This window comes from Gossypium arboreum, chromosome 6, assembly GCF_025698485.1.
Source record: "Gossypium arboreum isolate Shixiya-1 chromosome 6, ASM2569848v2, whole genome shotgun sequence".
NCBI lineage: Eukaryota > Viridiplantae > Streptophyta > Magnoliopsida > Malvales > Malvaceae > Gossypium > Gossypium arboreum.
Genome location: NC_069075.1, coordinates 84,815,899 through 84,834,905, shown reverse-complemented (window position 1 = coordinate 84,834,905; position 19,007 = coordinate 84,815,899). Strand labels below are relative to the sequence as shown.

General features: G+C 37.8%; 1 long non-coding RNA gene across 1 annotated transcript; it reads right to left on the bottom strand.

Annotated features, from left to right (window-relative positions):
- Positions 1-12,734: 12,734 nt before the first annotated feature.
- Positions 12,735-14,414, bottom strand: LOC128293724 (uncharacterized). The gene is made up of 2 exons (XR_008283907.1): positions 14,369-14,414; positions 12,735-12,912 (listed from the first exon to the last, which is right to left on the bottom strand). It is a non-coding gene; the product is annotated as an uncharacterized LOC128293724 (long non-coding RNA).
- Between the last annotated feature and the right edge of the window lie 4,593 nt (positions 14,415-19,007).

Sequence of the window (19,007 nt, the reverse complement as noted above, 5' to 3'; positions counted from 1 at the left end):
ATTTGTTCATCCTTTCTTTGAGCCAAAACTAAGGGGGAAGAAGAGATTTTTGCTTCATTTTATTTGTTTAGAAGAGATCTAGAAGGAGATTTGGCTAAACTTGCACCAAGATTAAGGTATGTATGAGGTTGTGTCATGAGATTCATGCATGTTTTAGTTGCCAACTTGATGTTCATGTTAGCCATGGTTCAAATCCTTGTTATGCCATAGAAGTGGTATTTGGTCAAAGTTGATAGTGTGATAAAGCCATTGCATGCTAAGTGTGAAGCTTGATGATGATGCATGCAATGATGGATTGTCTACTCTTGAAATTTCTTTGTAGCCATCTTGAGTAAGACTTTGAGTTTTCTTTTGTTTAACCATGATTGAAGTTGAAAGGGCATGATTGTGATGTATTCGGCCATGATGCATTCATGAGCATGGTTCATGCTTCTTGCATGTTAGTTAAAATTTGTGTTTTGGATGGCTATGGACACCTTGAAATTGACCATGCACATATATGTATATATATGTTTGCACATGATGTTTTGGTTATGAAGTAAGTGATGAATATGTTTGTTTAAAGAAGAAAATGTTGAAGAATGTTTGTGAAATTGCAAGTACATTCGGCCTAGAATACCTATGATGTGGAAATCTTGGAATTTATTGTTGATTTGGTGCAAGTATGACTAAGTATAATCGGCCATATGAGTGCTTGATGATGTATTATAAGTATGGAGCCACAATATGTAAAGCATTAACTAGTAAAATGCATGCTGTTTTTGTGTGGTGTTAAGTGTATAATTGGCCTCAAATTGGACATGTATGTTCGGCCTTAAGTAGCCGATTGATGGCCTTAGCTTTTCCTTGATGCTTGAATGGATTGTATTGAATTGCTTGATGTAGTATAAAATGAGCATGACCATTGTGTACTCAAGCTAAAGGGTGGCCATATGACCATTTAAACTCCTTGTCATATTCGGCCATAAGCTAGCATAATGAGGTATTAATAAATTAAATTTGTATGAATTAGCTCAAGAGCTTAGAGGGCCACAATTGGACAAGGGGAAGGAAAAAGTGATCGAATAGCCGTAAAAGCCGTTCGACAACATCCGAGGTAAGTCCTCAAGAAGTGACCCTACTTGAATTATGTGAAATGAAATATGGATGTGTATTGATTATTGATTTATGTGTGTATGAGTATTTGAATGATACCGGGCTAAGTCCCGAAGGCGATTATGCTAGTGATTATATTTGTGTTTGAGCCTTAGTAACGAAAATGAAATATGAATGTCTAATGATTATTGATGTATGTGTGCATGAGCAATTGAATGATATCCGGCTAAGTCCGAAGACGTTATTGCTGGAAATTATATCCGGTTAAGACCGAAGGCAATTGTGCTAGCGGCTACATCCGGGCTAAGACCGAAGGCATTCGTATGAAGTCGTTCTATCCGGGCTAAGACCGAAGGCATTCGTGCACGTGGTTATATCCGGTTGTATTCCGAAGAAGCTTGGGCTCGAGGTGAGTGTTGGTTGCTGTAATGAATTCAATTGGTACGCTCGAAAAGCCCAAAGAATAAGGTATGTTTATACGTGCATTGGAAAGTCGACATGTTTGAGCAACATTTGCTCGATCGACTAACGAATTTCAGCTATTGAATTGGTTGATACCTTGTGAAAGTATATAATGATGAAGTTTGAAGTAAGAATGATTATGTGAATGTGTATTAATGAAATGATGCATTTGGCCATGTGAATGTATTGCTTTATTTAAAGCTGATTTTATTCCTTGAGACTTACTAAGCATAAAAAATGCTTACCCCGTTGCTTTGGCTCTCTGTTTTATAGATTGTGCTCAATAGCAATCGGATTCGGGATCATTAAAGTCGAAGTCATCCACACTATCAAAGCCTCCATTTTGGTATAAATTTTTGGTTGAACTTTGAAATGGCATGTATAGGACTACCCCTTGCTGGTTTAAATATGTTGTGATGTATATGTGTACGGCCATGCGAAAATGGCTCGTAAAAGTGAAGTACGAACTTAGACTATTTGCGGTTTGTATATATATATATATATATGGTGTCATGATGTGATTATGGATTGGAAATGGGAATGTTGGTCACATGATCAGCCATTGGTATGGTTAAAATGATCATATGTGAACCTATGTATGGCAAGACTAGTTGGTTCATGGAGACTACAAACTAGGTAAGACCTACCTTAAAAACAGATGCTGCCAGCTGCAGTGACGTGAATGGGAAAAATCACCAAAATTTGTAGGAATGGTATTAAATAGTGAATAAGCTACGTGAATGAACCTTGATGAGTCTATTTTCATATGGAAGAAACTATACGGTCATAGGAGTTACTTGTTAAGAGATATTAAAGCTATTGTGAGACAGGGCCAGAACGGTTTCTGGGTCCCCTGTCGCAACTTTAAAAATTTACTATAAATTATCCAGAAATAATTAGGAGTCGTGCCTTATATGTACAGATTCAATATTGAGTCTAGTTTCATTAGAAACAAACGGAACCATTATTAAAGCCCTGTACATAGAGATATTCAAGTTGTAACGCGCAAAGGTCATAGCAGTCGATCCCTGTAACATGGGTGACTTTAACTAATAAACTGTACCAATTGGCCCGACCAAAAATTCTAGAAATAAGTCCATGAATGGATATATGAGTCTAAATTCAGATAAAATTTACGAAACCAGTTTCCGAGTTTTGAAACTCGAGATATGATTTTTAAGGCGACGGTGATGCAGTTTTCCAGCCTGACTGGAAATGTCAAATTGGTGGGCAAAATATGTGGACTTGGCTTGTTAACCCCTCGTGTCCGACACCGGCGATGGTCTCGGGTTCGGGGTGTTACAATTTTATTGGTATCAGAGCCAAGGTTTAGTCGATTCTAGGACTACCGTGATGTGTTTGGGGTCTAGCTATACATGCCATTAAATGATGAATCGATAGTGTGGTGATTTTTGACAATTTGACTTTGTGTTTGTTTATAGTAATGGATCCCGATCCCAACCGAGCGATAGCTGATGATGTGGAGAGTGTGGTGCCTGCTCCCGCGCAAGGGACAGCACCGGCGGACTCTCAACCTATGGCCAGCAATCCGAATGATGACGCTAAGCAAGCCTTTTATAGTGTGATGAATGAATGGTTTAACCAATACATTCGAACTAACACGGCTGTTCCACAACCTCCATTCCCGACAAATGCAACCCCGCACCTACAATACCTCCGAGAATCGACCAAATAAGGTCAAGTAAGCCCCAATCGATAGGATTGAAAACATGGGGCCACTGAATTTAAAGCTATGGATGATAATGATGCCGAGCGAGCTGAATTTTGGTTGGACAACACTATCCGGTGCTCGATGAGCTATCTTGTACACCGATGAGTGCTTAAAGTGACCATCTCCTTGCTACGTGAGTCCGCCTACTATTGGTGGAGTACTCGACTCGTGGTGCATAGAGAGCAAGTGACTTGGGAATTCTTTCAAACCGAGTTCAAAAAGTATATCGATCGAGATTCATCGACCAAAAGCGAAGGAATTTCTTGATCTTAAGCAAGGTTCTATGTCGCCATCGACTACGAACGAAAATTTGTGAGGCTTAGCAGACGCGCGAGAATGCATTTCGTCCGAAGCTATTATGTAAACGCTCGAGGATGGGCTGAATGATGATATAAGGATGTTCGTTGGCATTCTCGAGATACGAGAGTTCGTAGTACTTGTTGAGCGAGCTTGTAAAGTCAAGAGCTTAGAAAGGAGAAACAAAAAGCTGATGTGGGAACCGGAGAATTCGAAGAGGTCCTCGGAAAGTCTCTTCAACAAGCATCGAAGAGATTTCGAGATGATGTGAGCGGTCTAGAGGCGCTACGGGCTTTTCTAGACGAGGACGCGATCGACCCCTGTGACCACACGAGTCACTTCGATCGCTGATGGTGGAAATGATCGCCGAGAGAGGGCGAGTGTCGCATTGTGGCAAATGGCATTCGTGGAGCTGTTGGTTCCGTGATCGCTCCTGCTATAAGTGCGGATCGACCGACCACTTTATGAAGGATTGCCCGAGGATGCTTGAACAAAATGTAAGTCAAAGTGGAAACCCGGTGCTACCATCGCCGAGGTAGGCCACCTAGAAATGTGGGCAATGTTAGTGGCGGTCGAGAGGATCTAGAGATGCTACCATCGATTCGAGGCTCGGGCTCTGCTAGGACTTATGCCATACGCGCGCGCGAGGATCTGCCTCTCCGGATGTCATTACGGTACTTTCACTCTTTTCAATACTAATGTGATTGCTTTGATTGACCCTGGTTCTACTCATTCTTATATATGTGAAACCTTAGCATCCAAAGAAGACTTTGCCTATTGAGTCTCTCGAGTTTGTAATTCGGTGTCAAACCCTTGGGTCATTACGTGCTTGTCAACAAAGTGTGCAAGAAAAGTCCCCTAGTGTTCAGAGGTTCTTGTTTTCCGCGGACTTGATGCTTTTGCCGTTCGATGAATTCGATGTTATTCTTGGTTTGGATTGGTTGACCATGCACGATGCGGTTGTAAATTGCAAAAGCAAGACTATCGATTTGAGGTGCGCGAATAACGAGATAATTCGAGTTGAGTCTACGGACTTAAAGGGGTTGCCACCGTAATATCGCAATGTTGGCCCGAAATATGTAAGAAAAGGGTGCGGCGTACCTTGCGTATGTGCTCGATGACAAGGAATCGAAAAGAAACCCGAATCTGTGTGCGTGGTTTGTGAATACCGGATGTTTTCCACAAGAATTGCCGGGTTTACCACCATTCGGAAATAGAATTTGGCATCGAATTGGTACCGCACCACTCCAATTTCGATAGCTCAGATCGTATGGCACCAACGGAATTAAAGGAGTTGAAAGCTCGGTTGCAAGAATTGGTGGATAGAGGTTTTGCTCGCCCGAGTTGTTCGCCTTTGGGTGCGCCGGTGTTGTTTGTGAAAAGAAGGATGGAACCATGAGGTCGTGCATCGACTATCGTCGACTTAATAAAGCGGCGATAAAGAACAAATACCGTTACCACGTATCGATGACTTGTTCGATCAACCGAAGGAGCCTCGGTGTTCTCGAAAATAGATTTGAGATCGGGCTATTATCAATTGCGAATCCGAGATTCGGACGTACCCAAGACTGCCTTCAGAACGAGATATGGTCACTATAAGTTCCTAGTGATGCCGTTTGGGCTTACTAATGCCCCTCCGGTATTTATGGATTTAATGAATCGGATCTTCAGACCATATTTGGATCGATTCGTAGTCGTGTTCATTGATGACATCTTGGTCTATTCAAGAAATGAGACCGAACATGCTGAACACCTGAGGTTAGTGCTGCAAATTTTACGGGATAAGCAATTATATGCTAAGTTCAAGCAAGTGTGAGTTCGGTTAAGAGAGGTTAGCTTCTTGGGTCATGTGGTATCTCGCATCGGGTATTCGAGTTAACCGAATAAAATTTCAGCCATACTTAATTGGAAGCCTCAGAAATATTCTTGAGGTTCGAGCTTTTTGGGCTTCTTAGGTTATTACCGACGATTTGTAAAGGTTTCTCAACGATAGCCACGCCGATGAAGCTACTCCAAAAGGATGTTAAGTTCGAATGGACGGAGAAATGTCGAAAAGTTTCGATCAACTAAAAACATATTTGATGAAGCCCCAATTCTAGTGCAACCCGAATCCGCAAAGAGTTTGTCATCTATAGTGACGCCTCCCTACTTGGGTTAGGTTGTGTATTGATGCAAGAAGGTCGAGTTGTGGCCTATCGTCGAGGCAATTAAAGCCACACGAGAAAAATTATCCGACCCATGATCTCGAATTAGCTGCCATCGTATTCGCCTTAAAGATTTGGTGACATTACTTATTTGGTGAGAAGTGCCATGTGTACTCGGATCACAAAAGTCTCAAATATTTGATGACCCAAAGAGACTTAAATCTGCGACAAAGACGTTGGCTCGAACTGTTAAAGGATTATGAGCTGGTCATTGACTATCACCCCGGAAAGGCGAATATGGTTGCGGATGCCTTGAGTCATAAATCGTTATTCACTCTACGAGCGATGAATGTGCACTTGTCTGTTCGACCCGACAGTGTGTTAGTGGCTGAATTGAAAACCAAACCATTATTGACACATCAAATTCGAGAAGTTCAGAAAGTCGACGACGAGTTGGCTACAAAACGGGCTGAGTGTGTTCCGAACAAGGACTCAGAGTTTCAAATCGATGATGACGATTGTTTGAGGTTCAAAAGTTGTCTGTGTGTTCCAAAGAATTCGAAACTCATTTCGATAATTCTGAATGAAGCCCATTGTAGCCGAATGGCAATCCACCCGGGGAGTACGAAGATGTACAACGATTTGAAACGTCGGTTTTGGTGGCATGGTATGAAACGAGACATCTCCGACTTTGTTTGAGATGTTTAATATGTCAACAAGTGAAAGCGGAACATCAAGTGCCTTGAGATTACTTCACCAATCACGATACCGAGTGGAAATGGGATCGAGTCACAATGGACTTTGTATCCGGACCGCCATTGTCGTGAGTAAGAAGGATGCGGTTTGGGTCGTGGTAGATAGATTGACTAAGTCGGCTCACTTTGTCCCCGTGACGCACGGATTTTTCAATGGACAAATTAGCCGAATTGTACGCTTTCAGTTGTGAGATTGCACGGGTGCCTATTTCCATCGTGTCGATAGAGATCCGAGATTTACCTCGCGATTTTGGAAAAAGTTGGAAGAAGCTTTGGGTACCAAGTTGCATTTCAACACCGCCTTTCACCCCAAACCGATGGTCAATCCGGCGGATAATTCGAGATACTTGAGGATATGTTGAGATGTTGCGTCCTCGAGTTTAGTGGTTCATGGGAGCGGTATTTGCCGTTGATTGAATTCGCTTACAACAACGACTTTCAATCAAGTATTAAGATGGCACCCTACGAGGCTTTGTACGGTCGTAAATGCCGTACACCATTGTTTTGGACTGAGCTCGGTGAAGGTAAGATTTTCGGGGTGGATTTGATTAGAGATGCTGAACAGAAAGTGAAGGTAATCCGTGAAAGTCGAAGATAGCCTCCGATCGTCGTAAGTCGTGACGCGGATCTGAAGCGTAAGGATATCGAGTATCGTGGGTGATAAAGTGTTTCTCAAGGTATCGCCTTGGAAAAGATACTCGATTCGGCCGTAAGGGCAAGTTGAGCCCGAGGTTCATTGGGCCATATGAGATATCCGAGCGAGTCGGTCCAGTGGCATATCGTTTGATTTTGCCCCCTGAACTCGAAAAGGTTCACGATGTCTTTCATGTTTCGATGCTTCGACGCTATAGATCTGATCCATCGCACGTGATTAGTCCATCAGAAGTTGAAATTCAAGCCAATATGAGTTATGAGGAAGAAACGATTCGTATCCTATCACGGGAAGTGAAAGAGTTGCGAAACAAGCGGGTTCCGCTAGTGAAGGTGTTATGGCTCAAGCACGGGATAGAAGAAGCTACTTGGGAAAACGAGAACTCTATGAAAGAGCGATACCCAACCCTATTTACCGGTAAGATTTTCGGGGACGAAAATTTCTTAAGTGGGGGAGAGTTGTGACAGCCCAAAATTGACCCTAGTCGGAATGTGGTTTCGGGACCACAAAACCGAGGCATAAAAATAATTTAAAATTTATTTTGATGCCTATAATATGTGTATGCTCATGTATGACATTTTTTGATGATTGATTTAGTGTTATAAAGGTGAATTTCACTAGAAAGGACTTAGTAGTGAACTTTGAAAGTACGATAGGAAATGTGTGATGACTAATTAAAGCATGCATGCAAAACAATGGACTTGCATGTCAAATTCCCCTTTTATAGGTGGTGGTCGGCCATGACCAAGAATATGGGCTAAACATGTCATGAAACATGTTTTGTTGGGCATTAGGGAGAAATAATAAACAAATAAGCATGGGTAAGAAAAGAATGAAAAAAAATGTGTGTGTGAGTGTGGTTTCTCCCCATTGCCGTGAGTTGTAAAGGAAGAAAGAAAAAATTTGTTCATCCTTTCTTTGAGCCAAAACTAAGGGGAAGAAGAGATTTTTGCTTCATTTTATTTGTTTAGAAGAGATCTAGAAGGAGATTTGGCTAAACTTGCACCAAGATTAAGGTATGTATGAGGTTGTGTCATGAGATTCATGCATGTTTTAGTTGCCAACTTGATGTTCATGTTAGCCATGGTTCAAATCCTTGTTATGCCATGGAAGTGGTATTTGGTCAAAGTTGATAGTGTGATAAAGCCATTGCATGCTAAGTGTGAAGCTTGATGATGATGCATGCAATGATGGATTGTCTACTCTTAAAATTTCTTTGTAGCCATCTTGAGTAAGACTTTGAGTTTTCTTTTGTTTAACCATGATTGAAGTTGAAAGGGCATGATTGTGATGTATTCGGCCATGATGCATTCATGAGCATGGTTCATGCTTCTTGCATGTTAGTTAAAATTTGTGTTTTGGATGGCTATGGACACCTTGAAATTCGGCCATGCACATATATGTATATATGTTTGCACATGATGTTTTGGTTATGAAGTAAGTGATGAATATGTTTGTTTAAAGAAGAAAATGTTGAAGAATGTTTGTGAAATTTCAAGTACATTCGGCCTAGAATACCTATGATGTGGAAATCTTGGAATTTATTGTTGATTTGGTGCAAGTATGACTAAGTATAATCGGCCATATGAGTGCTTGATGATGTATTATAAGTATGGAGCCACAATATGTAAAGCATTAACTAGTAAAATGCATGCTGTTTTTGTGTGGTGTTAAGTGTATAATTGGCCTCAAATTGGACATGTATGTTCGGCCTTAAGTAGCCGATTGATGGCCTTAGCTTTTCCTTGATGCTTGAATGGATTGTATTGAATTGCTTGATGTAGTATAAAATGTGCATGACCATTGTGTACTCAAGCTAAAGGGTGGCCATATGACCATTTAAACTCCTTGTCATATTCGGCCATAAGCTAGCATAATGAGGTATTAATAAATTAAATTTGTTTGAATTAGCTCAAGAGCTTAGAGGGCCACAATTGGACAAGGGGAAGGAAAAAGTGATCGAATAGCCGTAAAAGCCGTTCGACAACATCCGAGGTAAGTCCTCAAGAAGTGACCCTACTTGAATTATGTGAAATGAAATATGGATGTGTATTGATTATTGATTTATGTGTGTATGAGTATTTGAATGATACCGGGCTAAGTCCCAAGGCGATTATGCTAGTGATTATATTTGTGTTTGAGCCTTAGTAACGAAAATGAAATATGAATGTCTAATGATTATTGATGTATGTGTGCATGAGCAATTGAATGATATCCGGCTAAGTCCTGAAGACGTTATTGCTGGAAATTATATCCGGTTAAGACCGAAGGCAATTGTGCTAAGCGGGCTACATCCGGCTAAGACCGAAGGCATTCGTGCGAAGTCGTTCTATCGGGCTAAGACCAAGGCATTCGTGCACGTGGTTATATCCGGTTGTATTCAAGAAGCTTGGGCTGGAGGTGAGTGTTGGTTGCTGTAATGAATTCAATTGGTACGCTCGAAAAGCCCAAAGAATAAGGTATGTTTATACGTGCATTGGAAAGTCGACATGTTTGAGCAACATTCGCTCGATCGACTAACGAATTTCAGCTATTGAATTGGTTGATACCTTGTGAAAGTATATAATGATGAAGTCTGAAGTAAGAATGATTATGTGAATGTGTATTAATGAAATGATGCATTTGGCCATGTGAATGTATTGCTTTATTTAAAGCTGATTTTATTCCTTGAGACTTACTAAGCATAAAAAATGCTTACCCGCTGCTTTGGCTCTCTGTTTTATAGATTGTGCTCAATAGCAATCGGATTCGGGATCATTAAAGTCGAAGTCATCCACACTATCAAAGCCTCCATTTTGGTATAAATTTTGGTTGAACTTTGAAATGGCATGTATAGGACTACCCTTGCTGGTTTAAATATGTTGTGATGTATATGTGTACGGCCATGAGAAAATGGCTCGTAAAAGTGAAGTACTGAACTTAGACTATTTGCGGTTTGTATATATATATATATATGGTGTCATGATGTGATTATGGATTGGAAATGGGAATGTTGGTCACATGATCAGCCATTGGTATGGTTAAAATGATCATATGTGAACCTATGTATGGCAAGACTAGTTGGTTCATGGAGACTACAAACTAGGTAAGACCTACCTTAAAAACAGATGCTGCCAGCTGCAGTGACGTGAATGGGAAAAATCACCAAAATTTGTAGGAATGGTATTAAATATTGAATAAGCTACGTGAATGAACCTTGATGAGTCTATTTTCATATGGAAGAAACGAAACGGTCATAGGAATTACTTGTTAAGAGATATTAAAGCTATTGTGAGACAGGGCCAGAACGGTTTCTGGGTCCCCTGTCGCAACTTTAAAAATTTACTATAAATTATCCAGAAAGAATTAGGAGTCGTGCCTTATATGTACAGATTCCATATTGAGTCTAGTTTCATTAGAAACAAACGGAACCAGTATTAAAGCCCTGTACAGAGAGATATTGAAGTTGTAACGCGCGAAGGTCAGAGCAGTCGATCCCTATAACATGGGTGACTTTAACTAATAAACTGTACCAATTGGCCCGACCAAAAATTCTAGAAATAAGTCCATGAATGGATATATGAGTCTAAATTCAGATAAAATTTACGAAACCTGTTTCCGAGTTTTGAAACTCGAGATATGATTTTTAAGGCGACGGTGACGCAGTTTTCCAGCCTGACTGGAAATGTCAAATTGGTGGGCAAAATATGTGGACTTGGCTTGTTAACCCCTCGTGTCCGACACCGGCGATGGTCTCGGGTTCGGGGTGTTACACAGCCCTACGAATTAGTGGATCGGCTACCACATTAGCCTTACCAGGATGGTTTTCAATCGAATAGTCATAATCCTTAAGCAGTTCAATCCATCTGCGTGCCTAAGATTCAGCTCCTTCTGAGTGAGGAGATACTTGAGGCTGTTATGGTCCGTGTAAATGATACACTTCTCACCATATAAATAATGCCTCTAAATTTTCAGTGCGAAGACCACTGCAGCCAACTCCAAGTCATGGGTTGGGTAATTCGCTTCATACTCTTAAGCTGATGAGACACATATGCCACCACCTTACCCTCTTGCATCAGCACACATCCCAAGCCAACATGTGACACATCACTGAAGATAGTGAATTTCCTTCCTAGATTCCGATTGTATTAAGATAGGGGTCTCAGTCAAAACTTTCTTGAGTCTCTCAAAAATTTTCTGCTTATCACCCGATCAAACGGTACCCTTTACGCAAAGAACTTAGTCGAGGTGCAAAGAATAAATGAAAACCCTTCAACAAACTGTCTATAATACCCTGCAAGACCCTGAAAACTTTGAATCTCAGATGCTGACTTAGGTTGCTTCCAATCTAGAATAGCTTCAATTTTTCGAGGATCAACCCCAATCCCCTCAGCAGACACCACATGACCCAAAAAAGTTACCTTTCGTAACCAGAATTCACACTTACTGAATTTAGCGTATAATTGTTTATCCCTCAAAATTTGCAAAACAACTCGGAGATGTGCATCATGTTCCTCCTCAGTCCTCGAATACACCAGAATGTCATCTATAAACACCACTACGAACCGATCCAAATAGGGTTGGAACACTCGGTTCATCAGATCTATAAAAGTCGCTGGTACATTTGTCAGTCCAAATGGCATTACTAGAAACTCGTAATGACCATAACGAGTCCTGAATGTTGTCTTGTAAACATCAGTTTCCTTGACCCTCAGTTGATGGTACCCCGATCAGAGATCAATCTTGGAGAAAACCGATGCTCCTCGAAACTGGTCGAATAAATTGTCAATCCTCGATAGGGGGTATTTATTCTTAACAGTCAATTTGTTAAGTTGCCGATAATTAATGCACATACGCATGGTTTCATCCTTCTTTTTCACAAATAAAATAGGTGCTCCACACGGAGACACACTAGGGTGAATAAACCCTCGATCCAACAACTCTTGAATCTATGCTTTAAGCTCCTCAAGCTCCTTCGGTGCCATTCTATAAGGGGCGATAGACACCAGAGCTGTACCAGTAAGAGCTCTATCCCAAACTCAACTCCGCGACTAGGAGGTAACCTTGGTAGCTCATCAGGAAAGACATCCAGTGTAACACCCCCTAACCCCAAACCGTCCCGGAAGAGAGTTATGGAGCATTACCGGAGTTTACAGAATAATTACACACAATTTCATTTACTTTCTTATGTTCATGTCAAAACTATCTTCTTGAGTAACAGTCACTAAAATATTTATATCTAGAGCTAAAAAACTCCAAATTAAGTTCCGTTAATTTTTCTTAAAACTAGACTCATATACCTTTCTACCATAAAATTTTCAGAATTTTTGGTGTAGCCAATTAGTACAGTTTATTACTCAAAGTTACCCCTGATCTGCTGTTTGACAGTTTCAACCTTTCTTTACTAAAATTTAATTATCTCGTAGCACAGGACTTGGATGATGTTCCCGTTTATTTCTCTTGAAAATAGACTCATTAAAGATTCTAAGAATATAAATTATAGCCTGTAATTATTTTTATACAATTTTTAATGATTTTCCCAATTCAGAATAGGGAATTCCAAAATCAATCTGACAATGTCTCACAAAAATTCGAATTCATACCAAATTAGTCAAATCTTATTTTATACCATAGCCAAATCTAAATTTATTTATTTCATCCTTACATTTACAATTTCAAAATGACATACACATAAGACATCCTAGGTACATGCCATTACCAATAATTAACACACTTTACCTTAATGAATTCGGGATCGGACTGGGATGCTGATTCAACGTTCTATCTTTACTAAACCTGCGCACGGAAACAAACCGTACGCTGAGTATGGTATACTCAGTGGTATTTCTATAATCTGAACACTTGATAATATAACAATTAAACTTAAAATCACAATGATAAATATAACCATTCATTTATTTATTTTATAGATAAGTTTCATTTACTTGCCATAAAAATTCTATACAAGCCATATAACAAACACAACAACATATTTGCTCAATTCTTTTCATTTGCTTACTGTATAAATTCTTTAAATATATTCACAATTCACTTGTATTCACACTTTACTTCTTAACAATATACCATTTTAATTCATTCTAACATCAATCATCATCCATTTGAACTTCACTCATTTCATGAACCTTTTGGTTCATGTTTTCAATCTCATATCTCAATTTCAATTCTCAATTCAATTTCTCATTTCATTCCAATAGTTCAATCAATCAAATTCACTCGATTTATCTTTTCACTTATTTACCCCTATTAACAAACCCGGACTTTGACGGATACACGGATTCCAACCCAAACACACCAGTACGGCACATTGTGCCTAAAACGGTACATAGTACCTGATCAGTATACGACACATAAAGTGCCTAAAACGACACACGAGGTGCCTGATACGACACACGAGGTGCCTGAAATACGACACATAAAGTGCCTAATCGGTAAAGCTGGCAAATCTCGTACACTTTCAGATCCTATGGCATGCCAATTATATTCGACTTAGCCCGACTAGTTAATAGGGTATTTCATTCACTTTCTCAATTTAATAATTCTTTCATCAATATCTCATTCAGATAATTACATATATTTACCCATTTTCACAATTCATACAATTTCATTCAATTCAACAATATATTTCAATTATTCACATTAATTCATAATTCAATATAATTCAATTCATTTTTCAATATCAAATATTCAAATATCACAATCTCATATATTCATATCAATTTCCTCATATTTCCAATCAATATATTTTTCAATATAACATTCATTCAATATTCAAATTTCTACATAAATCATATATATTATATAATTCAATCAATATAAATTCAATCAAAATAATTTCAATCAATATAAATTCAATAAAACAGATATTCATAAATCAATTCAATAAAATTTATCACACACTAAATCAATTCATTTCAATTATAAAGACACAATACAAATAATTCCCATCTTAATTATTTATCATAATATTTATCCAAAATTCAATTATCATAATTGCATAATATCTCATTCACACACACACACACACACACACACACACATATATATATATATATATATATATATATATTTATAATATATAATTCAATTTAATTCAATCAATATAAATTCATCACATACCAAATTAATCCATTTCCATTATAAACACAATAATTCTCACTTCAACATTTATTAAATGCATTGAATAAAAAAATATAACAATTAATAACTAGGTTTGGATTATAGAAATACAAACCGTATTTTCTCGAGCTAACTCCCTTTGTCTTTGCCATTTTTTTCCTTGCTTAGCCGAGATTTCTCGAGACAACATTAGCTACGGGAATTAAAACAATTCATATTCGTTAATTCACTACTAATTTATATCTAATTAATACAATTTTTATTCAATTTCTACTTTAATTTCAATTTAATCTTAACTAGATTCACTTACTTTTTCGATCTCAATTCATACTTCATTTCTATTCAAATTTTGTCCAAACTCATACTTAACTATTAAATTTCCAGCATATTTTCATAATTTCGAATTTATTTCCATTTAATCCCTAAAACTCAAAACTTATAGCTTAGTTTACGATTCAATCCTTTATTCAATTCCAATCAAAATTTCTATCAAATAAACCCCCAATTCCATCATTTTATTCAACATGAACCATACTTAGAAATCTAATGACTTTCAAAATTTCTACTTAAAACAAGTAGTATTTATCTCTAGGATTCCAAAAACTCAAAAATCATAAGAAAAGGGGCTAAATTGACTTACCAAATTAACTTGGAACCTTTAAAACCTTATTTTTCTCTTTTTCTTTTCTTCCTTTCTCCCTTCTCTGTTTCGTCCCCTGCTATTCTGTTTCTTTCCTCTTTTTATTCTTTTGTTTCTTTCTTTTGTTTCTTTTATATATATATATATATATAATGACAATAATAACTATAATAAAAATCTATTTAATAACAAATATTTATTTAACACTTGTACTAATCATTTTTATTGTAACACCCCAAACCCGTGACCGTCACCGGATTTGACCACGAGGTGTTACCGGGCTTACTTTACTTATTCCTCTCATGGAAAATTATTATTTTTTTCTTTGTTTTCCTTTTTCTGTTCCAGGCAGGCTAGTTAACTGCGTCACTGCTACCTTAAAAATCATATCTCGAGTTCCAGAACTCGAAAACCAAATCCGTAAATTTTCCCCGAATTTAGACTCATATATCCATCCATGGATTTATTTCTAGAATTTTTGGTTGGGCCAATTGGTACAGTTTATTAGTTAAAGTCACCCCTGTTTCAGGGTTCGACTATACTGACCTTTGCGCATTACGACCTGGATATCATCTCGTACAGAGCTCTAATGCTCATGCCGTTTGTTTCTAATGAAACTAGACTCAAAGGGGAATCTATGCATATAAGGTATGGCTTCTAATTGTTTCTGGATAATTTATGGTAAATTTTCAAAGTCGAAACAGAGGATCCAGAAACTGTTCTGGCCCTGTCTCACAAAATCTTGAATATCTCTCAAAATACAGCTCATATGGTCGTTTCGTTTCATCCATATGAAAATAGACCCATCAAGCTTCGAGTACATAATTTTCTTAGCAATTAATTCCACTTCTATTATTTTTGGTGATTTTTCGATCTCATATCACTGCTGCTGTCCGCAACAGTTACGGCAGTAGACTATGCCAATTTCATGAGTCTTTCCTTGGCCTTACTAATCATTCATCATACATGGCACAACTATGGCCACCTTATCAAAATTAAGGTTTCTAAGACCCGTGGCTATAGGTTCTAGCATCCCACTCAAACGACCACATAGGCCATTTTCACATGGCTTAAAGTTTACAACCCAAAATTCAACAAAACAAAATAGCCTATACATGCCAAACGTTCTCCTAGTTCAACTACGAAGACAATACCAAAAGATTTCCAGCCGGTGTGATGACTTCAACGACGGTTCCGAGCACGGAAACGAGACGAATCCAAGGGACCTAAAATGGGTGACAAGAAAACACCGAGTGAGTTTATAACTCAGTAAGTCATAAGCATTCCACGACCATCCATTACTAAAATTATCATAAAATGAAATAATGAAACAAGGCCAAGTGTTCCACCATACCGAACTATACCATAGTTCCTTAGACCTTCGGATCAATCTCATACCAAGTCATACATTTATATTTCATATACCATTTAATAGGATATTTGAAGCAATTTCCATACATCATTTTATTTCCGCAACAATCATGCAATTGAAATCATCACATAGATTTAAAACTTACCAACTCAACCCCGAGCATGAACATAGCATCTATTAGCCATGAACTCAATGTGCTTACTCTTTCCGCTGTCCAAACTCAACTCGATAAAATCACACCTCCATATAAATATTCAATCGATAGAACATACATATTAAATTCGCATTACGTAGTGCTTAATAAACGATCTCGCACACTTAGTGCCATGCGATTTAAGCTCGCACACATAGTGCCATATAATTTAAGTTTGCACACTTAGTGCCATATAATTTAAGTTCGCACACTTAGTGCCATACCTTCCAAGCTCGCACACTTAGTGCCAATCTTGTCACCGTGCCCATTTATTGCCCGCACACTTAGTGCCGAGACCAAACGCTCTCACGCAAGTTCTTGCTTTTATACATTCAAGAATGTCATCATTCCATACACACACATTTTATATACACACCATCTCATTAAACACAATTTGCATGGATATTATGACCATTTAAATCAATACCGAATACATGCTTAATGACTTACCTCGGATGTTGTCGAACGTCTTCAACGGCTATCCAATTACTTTTTCTTTCCCCTTGTCCAACTTTGACCCTTTAAGCTCTTGAGCTAAATCAAACAAATTTACTTCTCAATCAAACACACACACATACGGCAACCATATACATTTCAGAAACCAATTCATTCGTATCATTTGTCCATACACTAGCTTTTAACACATTCGGCCACTAGGGCAACCTATTTAACTTTTAAGATTCATTTCTAATTTTAGTTAAACAATGCCGAATGCCATTAACTACTAATGCCACACACACATATGCATAAAATTAACCCATACATGACCTATAGCTCCTTCGGTCATTCATCTTTCAAGCCTACCAAAGCTTCATATCACACTTCCTTGGCCGAATACACATATAAGCACAATTTAGCATTTTTATTTATTTCATGATACATTCGGCCTTGGCATAATTTCATTAAAAGTCCCTATTAGCCACTTCACCCTTCAATTATATCATCTACTTAACATTTCATACTTATCATGCTAGCCGAATATTGTTTAATCAAGTTCAACATCCTCATATACGGCATTAGCATCCAAACAACCTATTTGAACATTTAACTAATTCAAGCTTCACCCATCCACACTTATTCATTTAACATAAAGGAAATAAATCAACCCCCTTCACTATCAACCATGGCCGAATGCTTCATGGGTTTAAAGTAGATTCAAGAAAGGAACTCATAATTATTAAGATGTAAGCAACTACCCTTGTTCATCTAGATTTAGTATGAAACAACAACTATCACCCTTATCAATCACCATAGCGAAAACCTTACTCATTCCAATATCAAAATTTCCACATGGGCTACAAAAATAGCTTGATATCTCACCCAAGATCAACTAAAATTTCAAGAACTAGTCTAGACTACTTACCTCATTATCACCCTAGGATGGCGAATACTCCCCCTTCATCCACTTTTCATTTCGGTCAAGAAGAAACAAAGGAATGAAGCTTTGTTTCTATCACCCCTTTTTTTTCTTTTCTATTTCTTTTATTATTTCCTTTCTTTTACATAAAATAATGACCACTTCATGGAAATTTACCACATATTGTAATATATGCTCCATCATGGCCGCCACTATGCATAAGAAAAGGAGTATTTGACATGCAAAACCATTATTTTCACTACATGCTTTAATAGGTCCTTATAGATTAACCTATCACATTTCTACAATGTTTCATATAAGTCCATTTTAATAATTTCACATAGAAATGATCAAATTAATGCATGAAACTTTCATACATGCATTTACTAACATCATAAACATAGAATATAACAATTCATTATTTATAAGACTCGGTTTCGTGGTCCCGAAACCACTTTCCGACTAGGGTCAATTTAGGGCTGTCACATTTATACACTTGTTTTTCTTCTTTTTTTATATATATACAATTATATTTAATAATTTAATAATATACATAATTCAAGAAAAATCTTGATTTTTCTTCCATTCACCGCCTCATTTCATGGGTATGGCTTAATTGCCATTTTGATCCTTTTATTTTCTATTACTTTAAAACTAAACTTTCACATTATATTCAATTTAATCTGTAACGCCCCGTACCCAAGACCATTGCCGGAGTCGAACACGAGGTGTTAACAGACTTAATTCATTTACTTACACAGTTTATTTTAAAATTTCGGACAAAGTGGCTAACTGGATCACGATTACTTTAAAATCATATCTCAAGTTCCAAAACTCGAAAACCAATTCGTAAATGTTTCCTGAAACTAGACTCATATGTCCATCTACAAATTTTTCTAGAATTTTTGGTCCGCCAATTAGTACAGCTTTATTAGTTAAAGTCTCCTTGTTTTGTGGTTCGACTACTCTGCCTTCATGCATTACGACTTAGATATCTCCCTGTACAGAGCTTCAATACTTATGCCATTTGTTTCTAATGAAACTAGACTCAAAAAGGAATCTGTATATATAAGGTATGACTTATAATTATCTCTGGTTAATTTATGGTGAATTTATAAAATCGGAACAGGGGATCCAGAAAATGCTCTGGCCCTGTTTCACGAAAACTTAAACATCTCATAAAATACGGCTT